Source organism: Thermobia domestica, chromosome 14 (genome assembly GCF_964235325.1).
Source record: "Thermobia domestica chromosome 14, izTheDome1.hap1.1, whole genome shotgun sequence".
Lineage (NCBI taxonomy): Eukaryota > Metazoa > Arthropoda > Insecta > Zygentoma > Lepismatidae > Thermobia > Thermobia domestica.
The window spans coordinates 153,653,817-153,674,038 of NC_137467.1; the positions used below are offsets into that span (position 1 = coordinate 153,653,817).

Sequence of the window (20,222 nt, forward strand, 5' to 3'; positions counted from 1 at the left end):
ACAGAAGTTATGAACATCCGTCCTACTTTAAAGGCCAATCTTCCAGTAGCTAAAACGCTAATTATTCATGTCCTAATTAATCCATTATATACACACTTCTGCCTGGCCATTTGGCTGTTAATGTATGCATTAAAGAAACTGATAAACCGTAAATGAAATGAGAAATAGTAATTTGAGACATCGCAGCGCGCGTCACATATGGTTTTGCAATTAAGTTGTGCTGTATTCAATCTTGCAAAATTCATTTCTTTATAATGTATGTGATAAATATGCCTCCAATAGATATGCCATTTTTTAAAAAAAAATCGGGTATTTTTTGTGGTTAATTTAGTCCAAAGTTGTCTCTTGCTTTGTCGATGAAGCTGTTTTCATTAGTCATACAAATACCTATTTCTATTCCTGCAATATGTTTGTTTAAGATCACGGTGTGCCTAAAAATTATTTTTGCTGGAATCACGCTAGTGGCGTGGGTCAATGAAAACTTGACCCATGACTTACTGACCCACCACCCACCGTAACCCACCACCCACCAGACCCACTCTAACTTATGACCCAGCATGACTCACTACCTACTCTGATCCACCATGATCTACTCTGAACCACCACGCGGGAGCTCACGTGGTTCGGATTCCACGTTAATAAGTAGGTCCTGTCTCATATAGCCTCCCTGTTGAAAGGGACGTTAAACTCAAAATCAACTCAACTCAACTGAACCACTATCCACAAAAAACAATCGTCATCAACTCATGATTCACGTCCTCCTCTCTACTGACTAAAGAGTTTACATTTGTAATAAAACAAGACTGTGAAATGATCACTAATCAGTGTTTGAATTTCTACGGTCAATCGCTCTGATACAATACCGGTGGAACTGACCTTTACGATATAAAATGGTAAAGTGTTTGGTCATGGGTCCATATTATGACGAATTTCAATTTAATTATCATATATAATTATTTCATTGTCGAATTACAGGTACTTTTCAGTGGGAAAAAAGGATGAAATTTGAAAGTCCCAAATCAAGATAAAGAAGGCCAACGTGAAGGAGAAAGAAACCCTGTAAAATTCAATTGTGTCAAGAAAATCAAATAGTAAGTCCTATTGCTATTATTACAATTACAAATACCAAATGCCAATGTAAAAAAGTGCCTGAATGTTATTTTTTCATTTAGATATACTCATTTCAAGTAAGTAAATTGAAAGAAATGAAAAAGGAAGAAAATGGAGGCCTTGAAAGTAAAACATAAACAAATTCATCCGTGCTCAGAAGATTGTTCTTCAGTACACTAAGCGGAGTGGGTCGTGGAAGGGGTTGCAGTAGATTACGTACTGTTGACCCACGATCCACTTACCCTCTCACACATCTTGGCCAACTTGAACCCTTGATCACGATCTACAGGCCCACATGGGGTCCCTTGTTCGATTTCCATTCAAGTAAGTTTGTGGTGGACAACATCGTGTCTGTGGATTTCCTCGAGGCACTCCCAATTCCTTCCACTTTCTTATTCCACAAATTCTTCCATCATCATTCACTTGCCTTAATTATCCGACTCTCTCAGCCTACCCAACATTTTGTGGACGTTAAACTATCAAATTTCATTTCGTTTCTTCGATAGCTTGTGAACAAAAGCGAACTTTTGATTTTTGCTTTGTTGTAACAAATAGCTAGATCGATTATCTTGGTCAAATTCATCCCGGCGAAATTAAAATACTGCTAATTTTACAGTAATTATGTGATATCTTCAAATAGATAAAATATCATTGAAATGTGGAACAAGAGCGCCATAGACAATATTATTTTGCGTAAGGTACCGTTATCACAAGTCACCTAGTGGCTTTCCGTTTTCATCCGTTTAGAAACGCGAAAATAAATGCCGATTTTCAAAATGGCTCGAAATCGAAAGCAGATAAGTGAGTCGTGATAACGGTATCTCATGTAAAATGATGTTGTCTAGGACGCTCTTGTTCCTTATTTCGATTATATTTTATCTATTTGAAGATATCACATAATTACTGCAAAATTAGCGGTATTTTAATTCCGCCGGGATGAGGCCTCTTAATGAAGTCAATCCGTTACCATCTGAACGTCTAAAGAAATCCGTTACTACATAGGATACCTCTTGAACGAAAGGTAATTTTGAAGTTCTGCTTGTGCCATAGATAGCTCGGTCAGGTTTCTTAATGGAGTGAATCCGAGAACGGTGAGTTCACGGGTAACGGTTCCTTTGACGATATCTATCGATATTCGATATATGTTCATTTCGTGTGATTCTCCTTATAGATTTTTTTTTTGGCAAAATTCATGTTTTTATTTTCTTTGTTAAGAAATTCAACAGTATAGTTTCTTAACATATCTTTTGCAACTGAAATATGTACTACTACTACTACTACTACTACTACTACTGCTACAAATGATAATAATAATAATAATAATAATAATAATAATAATAATAATAATAATAATAATAATAATAATAATAATAATAATAATAAATACTCACTGTGTCCGCAATAATTATCATTGTCTTTATTGATTCTTCAAGTAAAATTATTAGCTCCCTAATGATCTTAGTTTGGGAACGTCACTAAATGTCGTAATAAGAAACCGAATAAAACTAAGCGTAGTCACGAGACCAAATAAAAATATCTGGTCTCGTAACGGCAAGAGTCGAGAAAAGAAATACATTTTCAAATTCGGCATGACAAGAAAAACGTGGCAATTATCGTCTTGTTTTCAAGACGAGAACCGAAACTAGACGAGAATGAAAACGAGAAGAAAATTGAAACGATAGGAGAATAGAAATGAGACTATAACAGAACTGAGAGCATAATAGAACCGAAAATGAAATGAAATCATTCAGTTTAACGTCCCACTGTTATGCCGGTTAGGCTAAAGGAGACAGTGATCATGAGAAATGAATTGGTGGAATGAGGAAATTGGGAGGAAACGAGAGATCCATGAAAAGACCCACGAGCACGGTGTATATCCACCACAAAAACCCCACAGGGCGTGAGCTGGGATCGAACCAGGGACCCCAAGCACCGGAGGAGAACGCTCTACCACTGAGCCACTAGTTTTATTAGTTCCTTCTTGAGAAATACAAAATGGACTCAACTAGCTGAGTCTAAACAAGAAAAGCACTAGACATAAATACAAAAATCACCAATTCTGGGTCTACAACTATAAATGCAGAGAACTAGAAATAAATAAATGCATATTTAAACAAAAATAATAATAATAATAATAATAATAATAATAATAATAATAATAATAATAATAATAATAATAATAATAATAATAATAATAATAATAATAATAAAAACGAGAGAGGAACGTTAGTTCATGACAAAAGCACTTCTAAAAACCTACTAAAAGAAATCCTTTCCTGCTGCGGAGAATAACATTTCCGGTGTGTACGTTGAAGAAAATCAAAGTAAGTGCGTGCATCCAGTAACGTGATATGCCGCTGGAAATATAGTAAAGTGCTGGCTAGCAGGAAAAGCACTGTACGATGCTTAGTGGGGGGGGGGGAAATGAAAGTCCGGCAGAAGCAAATGATTAATGTGAAACTGTGCACTCGGACGACGAGTGATACGACCCACCATCACCTGCAAGGCGTTCCATATCACTGGCGCTCCCTCACATGTTGTAAACCGATGAGCCAAAGTGTCCTCAGAACGACATATAGTACACAAAGCATCAGGTGCTCGTTGTATAGCATAAAGCCGCGCACGTGTTGGGGTAAGTTGATGGACTACTTGAAACCATAACACTTGCATATAGGAAGGTAAGATTGGGTTCCAAATGTTAGCCCAAACTTGCTGCCACTCTATATGTGGAAACTGTTGTACTACTCGTAACTGAGTCGTCTGAGAGGACAATGTGAAGAGCACAGAATATAATGAGCGAGCATTGTGCTGCTGAGGGACCAAAGGCACCCCGGCATAAATCCAATATCGAATAAAGATCAAAACATATTTCGGACACTGATCGGCAAATTGAATAAAAGGGGGATTGACAGGGTGAGCCTACTCCGGCCAAAAACAACTAAACCAATGGTTCGTAATAGAATCGACGGATGAAAGACCAACGTAGGAATCTGCCATGAAGAGAGTTTGACATTTGAGACGGATATGAACTAAACCGAGACCACCGCGGGAACGTGAGAGATAAATGGCAGTTCTGGGGATGCGAAAATAGTAACCCCGCCATATGTGCCAAAGGAACAGAGATTCAAATCTTTTGGCGTAAATCTCAGGGAGGGGAAATACCCGAGCCCTATACCACAATTTAGTTGCCACGTAGATATTGATAAATTGAATGCGATGCCATAAATGAAGTCGACGAAAGCGGAGGGTGAAGAACAACCCTCGAATTTGCGTAAGGAGAGGTTGCCAAACTTCTTCATAATGGGGAGTGGGAAGGGACGTGAATGGAATCCCTAAAATTGTTAAGGATGTCACATGCGGTATAGGCTGCGTACCTGGGGTAGGAGAGGGTAACTGAAAGCCGTGAAATTGTAACACTTGAGTTTTCTTTGCATTAAACTGAAGGCCAGAGCAACGCGAGAATCGTTTGAGAACCGGAAAGACACCCTGAAGAGCAACTGCGTCGACCCCTGTGATAGTCAGATCATCAGCGAAACAATAGATGTTTTGACAAGTAAAGAGGGTAGGGCCTGGGGGAGACACTAGCGCCAAACGATGGAGAAGAGGGTCTATAACTAAAGAAAACAAAATAGAGCTTAAACTACAGCCCTGGCGCAAACCTCGTTTTAAGGGAATGAGGTCAGATAGATGTCCATTAATTTGGAGACGAAACGTGGCGGTGGTGTATAAATTCGAAATTACTTGACAGAAAGCTGCGGGAAAACCCCAAGCGTCGAGGGTTAGACGAAGGAAATTGTGATCGACACTATCATAAGCCTTCTCTAGGTCTACTGCTAACGCTCCGGCTGGGACACCGCGAGACTGAAAGTATGCAAAGAGGTCTCGAAGAGTACGAAGGGTAAATTGAATGTTATTCGATTCGTGCAGGGCTGCTTGATACGGACTGATAAGTTTCTGTATGATAGGTCGTAATCGGGCTGTAAGAACTTTAGTAAATAATTTCAAATCAACTGGCAATAAAGAGATAGGGCGGTAATCAGCCACAACCTTCGCCTTGGACGATTTGGGTATAAGTGCGACAACCGCAGTATTAGAATGAAAGGGCACATTAGACAACCAGGAATTAAAAAGTGACACAAGGGTACCACGAAGAATAGGCCAGTAATGACGGTAAAAAGATACACTCAAGCCATCTATGCCGGGAGAACTACGTCCCTTAGACTTATTGAGAACCGCCAAGATGTCGTCAGCCGTAATTGGGCGCAATAGAGCCTGACACGCTTCTGCAGGCAGCCTCTGGGGAAGGGCTGATAGAAACTCAGGAGCAAAAAGAAAATCCGAATGCGATGCGCTCGTGAAGGCTATAAAGTGTTGCGTAAATTCTTGTAAAATCTGTAAAGGGTCAGAAATGGTATCGCCGTTGGCCAATTCTAACGATTCAATACATGTAGCTCGTCGCTGTCGAAAAAGGCGATCCACATGATACAAGGAAGACGATTCTTCCGGAAAACAATGATATAGATCGTCTGAAAATACGCCTGCAACGATACTCGAGTATCGATTTGACGCATTCTTCGTTTAATATCGTTAATACAAGCCAGATTAAGTAAGGAAGGCTGTGCAGCCCAGAGGTCACATAGTGCCCTATAATAAAACTCATATAGCTGACGATCGTGCTGTTGGGACAATTTCCCTCTCCATTGAAAGAAACTACGGAACTTGGGTTTACAATAAGTAGTCCACCACGCCACCTCCGTTGGAAAATAACTTTGCATTTTACGCCAGTACTTAAAACGCTCGGTAAACTCTTCAACAGTGTCTTCTCTTAACAACACTTCGTTGTTGATTTTCCAGAAGGAACGTCCCCTTCCCGCCGGAAGAAAAAAAGGCAGCTTAAAATGAACTAAGACAGCTGCATGATTTGTGAACGATACAGGCCTTGTATGGACAGCGAGGACAGCCTTACTTAAGCGAGCATCGACGTAAATCCTATCCAAGCGACTTCGTGTCGTAGTACAGGTGTACGTCATTGCATGCTTAGAGTGAGATGCTAGAAGAGCATCATGGAGCTGAAGAACTCCCACCAACTCAACTAAGGCATGACAGGGAGGTGATGGTGTGAGCGAATCACGTGCGTCGATCACCGCATTATAATCGCCGGCGAATAAACAATAAGTAAGACCAGGAGGTATTAACGATGGAATGACACTGGAAAAAAAATCTTCCCTCTCTCGTGTTTTAAGAAAACCACTAGGGGCATATAAACAAATAATACATATACCGTTAATATAGCAACGGATGGCTCTCCCATCCGGAGATAGCATAATCCTATCATAATGTAGACCCTTTCGTACTAACATCGCGACACCAGTGGTTTTTTCGGAATTCACTATAGTATTATAGTCAGAGAGAAAGTCAAATGTATGAAATGTTACTTCAGTTAAACAATAAACGTCTGCACGATTCCGTTCAATAAATTGTTGTAATAACACTAAGTTCTGTGCAGAACTAATTCTATTAATGTTGAGAGTAATTAAAGTAAAAGCATTGATCTGCGCCATACTTCCACACAAAAACACTAACAGCAATACAAACAAAAACTTACTTGTATCGCCCATAGAAAGACACTGCAGTAGACAAGAAATGTATAGCACATAAAAACTGGAAAAAGAAAGCTTCTTCTTGCTAAACACACAACTCAATGCAACTAAAAAAACACTCGTGAACTGAAGGCGCAAAAAAGAAAAAACAAACACACAATGCAGGCACGCTATATCTCGGAATCGGACGTTGCACGGCTTTTGAGGCTGTGATCACGTGACTTGGACTGTATTGCACCTTGAGAAACACCAACAACAGCTGTATGTTCTTTCTTTTTTGTAGTCGATCTAGATACCCTTCGGCGTTTTTGTTGGGAAGCCGGATCAACGGCAATCATCGTAGCACTGGGTGAGATAACGGAATTGCTAAGAGGATCAGGACCCTGCGAGGGGGGGGGGTTCACTTGGACACATGGGCACATCCACATTCTTGAGATTCTCCGAATGTATCGTAGAGACCAGAGACGACTCGGAGGGCTGTTGCTCAGACACCAAGCTTTTTTTCTCCTCCAATACTGACGACATGGTTGGTAATGGTAAAGGCGCGACGGAACTCGTTGGTAAAGCAGGAAACTGAGACTCATCGGGAACACTGTTATCCTTTGCAAACCCAGTCTTAGATAAACTTGGTTCGTCACTTACATGATCGGAAGAAGCCGGAAGCGGATTTGATCGCCATACCTTCCCCAATTCAGTCATAACCACTGGCGGCGGGGTCGGTTTCCCCCCCCATAGTACTATTTTTCTTCTTCAAATGACAATTAGACACGGTATGCGACGTGCTCTGGCAAAAAAAACAAGTAATTGGCTGACCTTCATATGAAACATTCACTTTGTAACCTTGGATGATCAATCTAGAGGGAATATGCTTAGTTAGCTCAATATGTATGACCCGTACACCACTGTCAATGCCTGTAGGAAACGGTGCCGCCCAATACTGTCGTTCTACTCGCCTTACCAATCCATAGGCACGAAAATGTTCTTCCAATAATTGCACTGGAGCTTCCAATGGAAAATCATAAACTCTCACCAATTTCACAGGGTCTTCTGCTGGCAAAATTCTTACTGTACTTACGTTACCGTCCATGTGATTAAAGGTCACAGTCTCAGGCACTGTCGAGGCAAACTGGTCATAATCTTTGATTGATTTAAACTTAATATAAATACTAAAAGTTTCTTCATGAAGTTGAAGAGCACAAATCTGGTCAAACAGGCGAGGAAACTTCTCCAACAGCCATTGGTACACTTGACTGGAATTAGGTCGAGAACTTCGATAACGCTTATCAAACATGAATTTGTATTGTAATTCTTTCTTATAAGACATGACGCTCAAATTCTCTAGACACAGAAATTGGAATCACCACAAATATTAAACGTACGAGCCTAAATAGGCAAGAGAAAGATGCCACTAAGTTCACCACACTACCAATGTGTGAAAATCGTATGAAGTATGCTCCCAGCAGGCTTTGCGATCTGAACTGCTCGAAAGCAGGAGCACGAATGACCATCCACCGCGCCCCCCATAATAGAACCGAGTCCAGAATAGAAACGAAACAATAGTACAACCGAGTCGAGAATAGAAACGAAACGAGAATACAAACGAGACGATAATAGAACCGAGTCAAGAATAGAAATGAAACGAGACGATAATAGAAACGAAGAGATAATAGAAACGAAACGATAAGAGAACATAGAGAAGAATAGAAACGGAACGAGAATAAAAAACGAGACGATAATAGAACCGAGTTGAGAATAGAAACAAAACGATAATAGGAACGAGGCGATAATAGAACCGAGTCGAGAATAGAAATGAAACGATAATAGAACCGAGAGGAGAATAGAAACCTAACGAGAATGAAAACGAGACGATAATAAAAACAAGACGAGAATACAACCGAGTCGAGAATAGAAGCGAAACGATAATAGAACCGATACGATGATAGAACCGAGTAGAGAATAAAAACGAAACGAGAATAGAAACGAAACGTTAATAGAACCGAGTCGAGAATAAAATTGAAACGAGAATAGAAACGAAACGATAATAGAACCGAGAAAGAATAGAAACGAAACGAGAAAAGCGAGATGATAATAGAAACAAGACAATAGAAAGGAAACGAGAATAGAAAGAATACTTGAATAGAAACGAGACGATAAAAAAACTATAATATAAACGAGAGGAGAATAGAAATGAGTCTAGAATAGAAATGAGACGGGAATATAAATGAGACGAGAAATTCCTCGTGTCTTGTTGACAGAAATCTGAAAGACCGTTTTACTGCTACATGATTTATAGTAATATATTATAAACTGATAAAATGATTGTACGAATACAATGAAGAACATTTATATATGCTTAAAGGTGTCCAAGTCATTACACAACCTTACTTCAATAATAAATATGGTTTTAATGTTGTTATACCACACCTTTCGTGGACCTCTCGTGACATGGACGGTTTTTAATATCTTCTAGATAAAATTAAGGAAAAATAAGGCATAAATTTTGTACAGTGAACGAAAAAAGTTCTTTCCTGGTATGAAATTAGGTTTGGTAAATAACTTCGGAATGGGAGGACAATTTGAAAATGAAATCTTTAAGTTTTACGTCCCACGGTTATGCCGGTTAGGCTAAAGGAGACGGTGATGATGAGAGATGAGTGAAATGGTGGAATAAAGAAAGTGGGAGGAAACGGGAGAACCCCGAGAAAACCCACGAGCACGGTGTTTGTCCACCCCAAAGTTCTCTTGGCGGAGGCTGATATCGAACCCGGAACCCCAAGCACCAGAGGTGAACGCTCTACCACTGAGCCACCGCGCCCCCTAGGCAGGACAATTTGAGTACAGTTAACAGTAAATTAGTAAGACTGTAATTTTCCAGTACGTTCCAGTCATACCAGCATTATTCTCAAAATACATTTTTTCCAAACGGAAAGAACTTTTGTCCCTAACGGCACATGAATTTACGAAAGGAGATTAGAAAAAATTGAGACGATTAAGAAACGAGACGAGAACATCGAGACGAGACAAGAAAATTCCGCGAACTTTTTCAAAAATAACGAGACGAGACAGAAAACGTTATTTCTCATTTCATCTCGTCTCGTGTGTAATAGTAGATGAAGCTTATTTCTCAGTGTCCAGTCAAACAACAGATGTAAGACGGGCACTAAAGTGGGGCAGTTGTACAGCGCTTAACTTCTGGTGCGAAGGGTGCCTGGTTTGACTCCGAACTACGTGACGTTATAGTGGACAGGGGCCGCTGTGGCTCAGTGGTAGAGGGTTCACCTCTGGTGTTTGGGGTCCCGGGTTCGATTCCAGCCCCCGCCAAGTGAACTTTGTGGTGGACAAACACCGTGTGCGTGGGTTTTCTCGGGGTTCTCCCTTTTCCTCCCACTTTCTTCATTCCACCATTTCATTCATTACTCAATCATCACCGTCTCCTTTAGTCTAACCGGTATAACAGTGGGACGTAAAACTTTCCAGTCATTTTTTCATTTCATTTTTTTATAGTGGACAACATTATGTTCAGATTTTTTTTCTTGAAGGTGTCCCGTTTCCTCCTGCATTTACATTTCTCCTGGTTTATAATCATTCACTATCTTTATTCATCCATCTTCTTTAACCTGCAAAACATAAGCGTCAGTGGTCGAAGTGAGACGGCATGCGGTGGTATGTCATACCGCTTCTGGTTGTTCAGTGATGAAGGCATACCGCCTCCGGCTTTTTAGTGATCAAGACATACCGTCACGGGAGAGTAGATGGTAGATACTTTTAATAAATCCATTTTTATACACAATAATTGACTAACAGCTTTGCACGTAAAAGTATATTATTTTTTATGTACATAATTTTTCAGTTGACCACACGGACATTTTTGTTATCTTTTTCCTAACTGCTCTTTTTAAAATGACGTGTCTTCAAACAAGTTCATCTAGTACCACATTGATTTGTTTGTTTCGTATATATGTATGTCGTGTTTTGAGCATGAGCGGATTTAGAGGTTGCCTGCTGTGGGGGCGATTCTTCCGGGGGTTTGGAATACGCCTCAGTCGAGTGGGGGGTCTGTAATATTTTCTGCAGGAAATTGTTAATATAAAAACTCGGTTTTTGACCATTTTCGTGTATAATTCTCTATAATACAACATAAGGGGATATTTTTTTTTTTCAAAAAGTCATTGGCGAGGGATCCAAGTTTCTCCCTGCCCCCTTCCCCCGTTCTAACTGCAGGAGAGCTCTCCAGTGGTTTCCAGTCATTATGTAAATAGAAATGTAATCTTTTAGGCACCGTACCCTCACTGAATTTCAACATTTAGATGGCCGGTATGTCGTGTTGAAATCGTAATAAAACACACCCTCTGTTTTTTTTTTTTCACTTCGAACATTGATAAACGTGGGAAGAAAAATTTGAAATTTCATTTCATCTCAATAAGATGTGAGAACCCGCTGAATCTCAAATCTTTGTTAGAACAAAGTCTATAAATGGAGATAAAGGTAGTAAAGTAAGGTCATTCAATTCCATCATTTGCATAAACTAATAACACTAAAGTGTGCGACGATTGCATATGAGTGTATGTGCATTACGTAGTTAATTTCTCAGAAATCAGAGGCAGTTAAAGATGATTCAATTGCCTCTCAAGGTCAGAAAGCTTGATCTACAAGTATTCGGGAAATTCCCGATCCTAATTTTATCCTCAATGTAGTAGATTTTGGGGAGGTACAGAAATTTTGTGAAGACTTCTGCATCGTACTGATACGTTCCTTTGACTCTCAAATAGGCTATCTGATGAACAGAATGCGTATTTTACATTCAAGCAAGATTACCGTAAATGAGAAACTGAAACCACGACACTTTACTTGTCATTATGAGTCACTTAAATGCAACAGTTGTATGTTGAACCAGGGGCGTCATTTAGGGGGGCACGGAGGGGCATTTGCCCCCCCGAGTTTGAGATTTATATAGATTTTATCAATAGAATAGGAGTAAGTCAGTGAAAAACGCGAAATTTTACTTATATCAAGGGGTCTTGCCCCCCTTAGCCAAATCTGAAATGATGCTACTGCGTTGAACATGCTTTAATATATCATATTCCCTTATTTCTATATAGATACGAAGGACATTGTCGCTCAGTGGTAGAGTGCTTAACTCTGGTGCATAGGGTCCCCGGGTTCGTTCTCCGGCCAAGTAAGTTCGTGGTGGACAACATCGTGTCCACGTCGGTGCATTTTCCCAGGGTACAACTGTATCTTCGCACATTCTCATTCCACCAGGGTTGCCAACTGGCCGGTTTTTGACCGGCCTGGGCGGAAATATTGCTGTTATTTTGATTAAAGCCGGTGACCGGATAGACTTTCTTACCAGACCCTTTATGACCTGCTTTTTCAAATGTGTATCTAGTTCGAGGCAATTTAATCTAATTCGAAGTATAGATTTAAAAATTAACTTTCATTCTATAAATCCAAAACTGTCACTTTTCACCGTAATCTGTTTAAATAATCTTAAAGAGATGACAGGTACTGTACCAAGGAAAATTTGAAATTTACTTGTAAGGAATTTTATATTTATTGAAAGTGAAAAAGGACTTCTTAAAGCAATTTCCTGTAGTTGAATATATATATATATATATATATATATATATATATATATATATATATATATATATATATATATATATATATATATATATATATATATGTGTGTGTGTGTGTGTGTGTGTGTAGTTGAAAGTATATAAATTTAAAAAATAAATTTTATTTTCCAAATCCAAAATTGTCACGTAAGGATTAATATACTTTTCTTCACCTGCTTTGATAATTTTAAAGAATTGGCAGTTACGGGTAAATACAATAAAATGATCACTGCTGATATCAGTTTCTCATTTATAGTACAACGTATCTATTAAGCTTATTAGTGAATGTACGAAGGATATGCAGAATACAGATGTTAATGCACTTTTATTTACGATAGTATATTTTCTTCCCATGGATAGATCCGAACGAAGATGCTTAACACTTAGATCTATATCATAGGGAATTTTGAGGGGTGGGGGCGTTTTTTTTAATTTCCAGAGTTGGCAACCCTAATTCTTACATCCTCATTCACTTGCCATAACACTTTCGGACCTGATTTTATTTTAATAATCAAAAGAAATATCTATGTATTCTGAAGAAAATCTTTGAGTTTTACGTCCCTATGTATTCTGAAGAAAATCTTTGAGTTTTACGTTCCTATGTATTCTGAAGAAAATCCCGTGTCCCGTAATTATTATTCAAAATATAAATCGTGAATGCAAATTCTACTCTCTTCCGTACCAACACTCGTTGCCAAGGTTCAACTGAGTCTAGAACTTCTGAATTTTCAAATGGGAATTGAATGTTGGTGGTTCAAGTGGGAATTGAGTGAGAATTCTGAGTGTTCAACTAGTTAAAAGAACTGTTGGGTAGAACTTGCAATCGGGAACCATTATTTGTTGTGTGGTACATGTAAAGTTAGAAACGGTGTGTTATCACTCTTACTTGTGTATTTTGTGAATTGAGAACACTGCTGAAAAAGATAGAAAAAAAAAATTCTAGACGAGGTGACAAAAGCTTTTCGAGAACAGATGAGGCGAGAAAAACAATTTTAGACAGGGTGGCAAAAGCTTTTCGGGAAGTCAGATGAGACAAGAAAAGAACTCTAGACGAGGTGAGAAAAACTTTTCGAGAAGCCAGTCGAGACGATAAACTATTTTTCAAGTACCGAGACAAGACTAGATTTCAAGAAAATTTTCGAGACAAGACAAAAAACCTTATTTCTTGCCTCGACTCGTCGCCTGGGCAATGATTAGGCTAGGCGCAAATTGGGACACTTATAACACGTATGAGGTGAAGCAGTACTGTGTTCCTTTTTGTAATTTACAATATTTAAATAGAACAGCGCTAATTACGAATATGACGTTAGATAGCATTATTCGCGTCTGTTTACAATTGCATGGCGCTTGTTTGAGACCTAGTTCCAAACGTAGACGTAGACGTAGACGTAGTAGTACCACACGTATTCTGAACAGGTCGGCGTGCATTTAAAGAGTTTATTTTTTTAAAATCTCCTTTGACTTTCTGTATTATTTCAAGGTATACAAGAAGAAAAGTTGTATTTTTCAGGAAACTGGTTTCGATCCATTCGTGAGTAATTGGTAAAATCAGCATGATTCATCATAGGTGTAGTTTTAAGTTCTCCAGAGCTTTTCCTTTCCTGCAGAATATACTTATTTTGTGATTTAAATTTCTTATTGACCAAGGAATAAAGCAAAACCTTGTCTTCCGCATCAATATCTGATTCTGATTCAGAGCCCAAATGTAATAATAACAAAGGTTTTCTTTGCGAGTCCGACATTTTCGGATGTAGATGGAATGCGAGTCGCCGTCTCAATATGTGGATCATCAACGCTGCACAAGTTCCAAGTGCGCGTCTTACTGGTCGTCTCTTCATTTCACGGGCGCTGTGTGTCTAGCCAAAGACAACAACACGGACAGACCTCGAAGATCACAGTTTCAGAAACAACACTGCGGACTACCCAATCACTTCCAGACAATAGAGCAAGAATAGCAACATACAGTAAGAAATGGTCTTATGATGTGGCCTCCGGGTTGCAGGTAAAGATTCCACTCCGATCTTATTTAACTACGTACTAAAACAGGAAGCGGTAGAAATTATGACCACTTCCGGTACCAATATTGATCTCCATAGTCTAAACCTGTAAGAAATAGCGATGAACTTTATATATATATATATATATATATATATATATATATATATATATATATATATATATATATGGATCTATGCCGTTATAAGATTGTTTTGCTAGTGCGTCGATCCATCCGTCTGTTCGTTATTCCACACAATAACTCTTCAAAGGAAAAAAAAATTATTTTAATTCTTCCTTTTTGCTTTGCAAGAGATCCGTAGAGCGACCTCAGCCTCAGAACGTTTATATTTCTCCATTATTGCACAGAAGAATGGTAGATTCAGAGAGGGTGCAAAATATCCACAGTAACACTTGGAAGTATTAACTATTTTCTAGTAAAAATAGATTGAGAGCAAGTTATTGGTCTAATATATTGACAGAAGAAATATTTTTATCGTCTTGTGTAAGAGAACAAATAAAATGAGCTGTATTTTCCCTTTGGGCAACATGCGTTGTCTTCTGGATCTGCCGGTGGGCCACGGAGGGTCCATATAACTTTATTCTTGAGGAAAAGAATGGAAAGTTTCAAGGGGCGCAAAATATTATCTGCTGTAACACTTGGGAATATTAGCTAGTTGTACTATCAATAGAATGGCAAACAGATCCTTGACATCGTCTCATGTCGTTGAAAAAACATAAAAAGAGTTAGTTGTATTTTCCCTTAGAAGGGCAAGCGACTATTTCTGGATCTGCCAGCAGGCCAGGGAAGATTTACATCCCTTCACTCCTGCACAGAAGGATAGGAGGTTCCGAAGGGGAACAAAATATTACCCCCTGTAATAGCTGAGGATATTTGCTAGTTGGTACTGTCAAATAGACTGTAAGTAGATTTTTGGTTTAATGTGCTGTCAGAAAAAAAAAGTACTTTTGTCGTCTTGAGAAGTTGAAATTACTCTAAAAGAGTTATATTCTTTCTTCAGCAGGGGTATCCTTTCTATAACCGCCACTGTTTTATAGGGATATATAGTTAATAATTATGGCATTTGTGTTGAATGGTTGCGAAACATGGTCACTTACGTTGAGAGAAGAATGCGAACGCAACCTGAAAGTATTTGAGAATATAGTCCTGAGCTTAATATTCGGAACCAAGAGAGACGGGAATGGGAACTGGCGCAAAATTCATAACGAGGAACTGCTTAATGTATACCGTTTATCTAACATTGTTAGTGTCATTAAGAATAGGATGCTCAGGTCATGTAGCCAGAATGGAAGAAAATAGGAACGCATTCAAAATTTTAACTGGAAACAAAATCGGAAAAAGATTACTAGAAAAAGCTAAGCACAGTCGGCAGGACAATGTTAAGATAGAACTCGCAGAAGTAGGAATACAAAGTAGAAACTGGATCTTATAGGCTAAGGATAGAAGTCAAAGCTGGATCTTATTGGAGAGCTTTCGTGAAAGCGGCATTGAACCTCCGGGCTCCCACAGGCTCTCGAGTTAGTTAGTTAGAAATAACTTTTCCTACATACTGTTTACAAGAAATAAACCAATACGTAGTTAATTAGTCAATGTATATAATTATAATATTTACAATCAAATTTAATACAAATTTTATTATGCTTATATGTAATAAATTTCATTTCCGCATAGTTAGGCTAGTTTAAATAAAGCAAAAAAGTAATTAAGTAAGAAGAAACAAATTTCTCGTTCATTTTAAAGATAAAAAATAGACTTCTTCACATGAAACAATGAAGTGCAAACGTCAAGGTCGCCTATGTTTTCACAAAATAGTGAATATCACATTTCTCATGGTTAAGAAACCGGCGAGTGTGCAAAATCTTGATTTTCAGAAAGTCGTAAATTTTACGTTACTTGGGAATTGGTTTATAGAAAAAGGGAAAGATGTGTTTGTTATATTTATTGATCTAGAAAAGGCTTTCGACCACATGAATTGTGAATTGATGTTGGAAGTTCTAAAAAAGATAGGATTAGAATGAAGACTCATAAGAAACTTACATATGAACCAACAAGTAAGTGATAGAATAGGAGAGGAAATGACGAAAGAGAATGCAGTTGGAAGGGAAGTTCGACTGTCTACTCACGCATCGTTCTGTTATGGCCGTGAATCTCCTTCCCACTGTGCATGTCTCCTTACTCACACAAGTAAAGGATAGGAGACTCACAAAGGAAGTGAATTGCTATGTATAGATGTTGGAGTGAGTTTGTAGCAAATTTGTAGAATTAACACGATATCAAGTAGAAATATTTTTTTTCTAGTAAATCCATATCCGTCCGAGTACGCCTCATTCCGTCTCTTGAGGCCTTGGAAGTTGTTAGCATGCAATAGGTCTTGCCATTCGGATTTAAGCAAAGCGCCTGCAATGTCCGCCAACCCGCTGTACGTAACTTCTCTACTGGTTGCCTAACACCGTAGTTTCGGCCTGCAGCCTACATAATGAAGACGGCATTTCAGTAGTAGTCCAGGAACTTTAGCATTTTTCTTCGGAAAAATTAGAAGCCAAGGCTTTTCTTCACAAAAACGTTCATTAGGTCATTCTAAATGACATATCAAAAGTCCCCGACTTTCTGATGTACGCTTCTCCTTTTTTCAGGGGATGGAAGTGGGGGAGGAAAACGCAATTTAAAATACTATCAAATTCAGCTTATTTGCATGTTAACCTAAATATTCCGAATAAAAAAAACAAAATTCACCGGGAACGCTTAGCACATTTGCTAGTAAATGTTTCAGAGAAAGTCCCAAAGAATATAGGGTCGGGTTCCGGAAATATGACGTCATCAAAATGGCCGACATCAGAATTTGTAGTATTTTGTGTGAATGGTTATAACTTTCTGCAAAATAGTGGTAAAACCGTCGTTTTTGTTTGAGATTGAAGATAATTAATTACCAAATGTACGGAATGAAACGTGCTGTACCTGTACCTGCATTCTTTTGTATTTTGAAATGTAAGGAAGGTATGTTGTTTTACTTAATATACCGACTCTTGTAAACACAATATAAGCCTACTTTTAAAAAATTGAAAAAAATGGATATAGATTCAATATCGCATTAGAATCCGTAAGTCACACACACCCCAGACACAGATACAAAAATGAGGATTTACAACGTTCGGCGATAGATTCTTATCGTTTGTTGAATGAGAAATGTAAAATTCAGAGTAATAATGAATGAGAAATGTAAACTATTCAACTTACCTGAAATGGTTTACTTATTGTATTCCTTTGTTGATTGATAAATAATAATTGTAATTATAGCATGTCCACCTGGTTTGGGACATGCTATATTTACAATTATTATTTATCAATCAGCAAAGGGACTCAATATGTATTCGGCCTCTATTTTTTCGGCGTCCATGAATATTTCACGTTCAGAAATTCCTTCCGTTCGAGTGATATTCAAACAGGATTGTCCGTGACAATTTGCACACGCAAGAGAGCAGAACAGACCCAGCTTTCGACATCCACACACATTGTCGCATTATTTAAATCATGAACAAAAAATTATTTTAAAGGGACGGTGGAGGAGGTGGCTGCGTTGATCAAATTGGTACTAACAAATTGTCTTTCATAACCCAACCCCACTCCTCAGGATTTAGCTGTTTCCGAGCCATGTTTCTACGTGGTAATAAACCCGAAACAAATGTTGTGCTGCAGCCGAAGTCGGTGGTATGATTTGTAAATCGACAGACTTATTTCTCTTCACGGATTTGGTGAAATAATGATAACGGTAATCATTTAATGAAATGTCATTTGCAGATGCACCGTATACCCCCCCCTAAAAAAACTGTATGCCATTTTCAGTTATTTCTAATTGGGAAACATTACTTCAATTAAAAATTTCTACGACATGTTTTAAATCTTGACGTTTTTGTAATAATTTCAAACAAGCTGATTTCCCCTTCTGAAAAATGGCAGATGTTCCATCACAGCCTAATAAAGCATGTAGAAATAAAATGTGATTTTTGAGTACACCTTCTAAACTCCTTAATGAGTAATCTTCTGCTCTGTCTTTCCTTTTCCTGGCTTCAAGAAAAAATTCTAAATTCGGCGGAGATCGAGCTGACATGATTACTAACAAATGAATATCCTCACCAACAATAATTGTAGAATTAGAATTAATTTTTGATATCGTGAGTGCGGTTTCTACAATGAGGACATCAGCATCATTCTCTGCTTGTTTGACATCAATATTGGCAGCCTTGAATTTATCAGTGAGCAAACCAATCAACCTACTTTTGTTGTTTGCATTGGCGAGAAAATTTTCTTGGCTCGTAGTCGCAACCATGTTTCCATCAAATATAATTGTTGTTGATGCTGCTTTCGACCACCGTCGAAGTTGCTCCATCTCTTTTACATTTTTCTGAGATTACCATATCCATCAAATACGATGGCAGTGTTTTGACCGAAGTGTTTTTCCACATATGCCACATATTTATCACAAATATCCATGAAAGAATCGTTTTGACGCCACACAACTCGATGAAGAAGGAATCCTCAATCAAGGACGTAGTTTGCGTTTCCGAGATCAGAATGAAAATTGGTCGGGTTGAAGATGTTGAATAAGGACGATTTCTTCGTTTTTCTCATTCCAGTTGCATCAAAAAGAGCCATTGGGTAAGGATCCAATTCGAAATTTAAACATGCTCGAAGGTCATCATCTGATCTTTTGATTACGCTGAATCGTTGAAACAACAGCAGTGAATCGACAGGCACAGTAACATCATGTACCGTAAGGAGACTGTTCACTGTTTGAAGAGAAAGAACCCTATCAGTACGAGAATATTTTATGTCATGAAAATTGCCACCAACTTTTCTTTCCATCATGGTTGCTCCAATGTTCAGTGCATCGTAGCAGTTTATCTTCTCCTCATTACCTGTAACCTCTGTTGCTATAGACATGATCACTTGTACATTTGGGAAAGGCTTGTGGGCACTGAACCACTCTGATACTTTCCTAACATCTTCTTGGTCCCGTTTGATTCGAGATTCTCGTGCATCTACGTGCTGTTCTCCACTTGCAAACGAAATCCCACAAAAGTTTTCTAGTCCTTCAGAAATGTTGCTCGCACTTAACAAATCAACAACAAAATTAGTTGAAACATTCTCTTTTGTACTTCTTCTATGCACAAAGCCTCCTCGTATCTTTGTAGACTTCATGAGTGGCTGTTCTATTACCATATCTGTTGGAGTTCCACTAAAAAAATTGTCTGATCGCTTAACAGTGAAAAAGTCTGCAGTAAATTTTCTATAGATTTTTCCATCCATTATGTTCTCCAACTTTACCATGTCTTGTACAAACAAGTTGGCACTTTTAGCGTACAAAAATTGTCCTGCGGCGTCGAAATACGGAATCATCCTCTTCACTGCAGACAGATATGCCTTCCAGTCACCCATCCTCTCTGTCCCAATAAACTCTTTACGGATTAACACCATATCTAAATACTGGTCCCATAATTGTGCAGTTGGACATCTCCCTTTTAGTTGGTTTCAGTTACAAAAAAATGCAGGGACAGATACCGTTTGGAAAGGCTTTATAATGTTCTACAACCTTTATTTGAAGATATATTTTGAAATATTTTATGATTACAGAGTTATTTCCATTTACACTTAAAACCAGGTACTCAAAAACTAGTTCTTTTTTGTCATTGTATCTCGAAAGAAATTAACTGGTAATTAATTTAACTGTAATTAATGTAACTGGAAATTACATTTGGTAATTAATTATCTTCAATCTGAAACAAAAACGACGGTTTTACCACTATTCTGCGGAAAGTTATAACCATTTCCACAAATCACTACAAAATCTGATGTCGGCCATTTTGATGTCATATTTCC

General features: G+C 38.3%; 1 long non-coding RNA gene across 1 annotated transcript in view; it reads right to left on the reverse strand.

Annotated features, from left to right (window-relative positions):
- The window catches only part of LOC145670733 (uncharacterized), a 248,725-nt gene extending 241,728 nt beyond the window's left edge, over positions 1 to 6,997 (reverse strand). Inside the window, exon 1 of the long non-coding RNA XR_014128402.1 lies at positions 6,716 to 6,997. This is a non-coding gene — a long non-coding RNA (uncharacterized LOC145670733). The remainder of the gene's footprint in view (positions 1 to 6,715) is intronic.
- Positions 6,998 to 20,222: the final 13,225 nt, after the last annotated feature.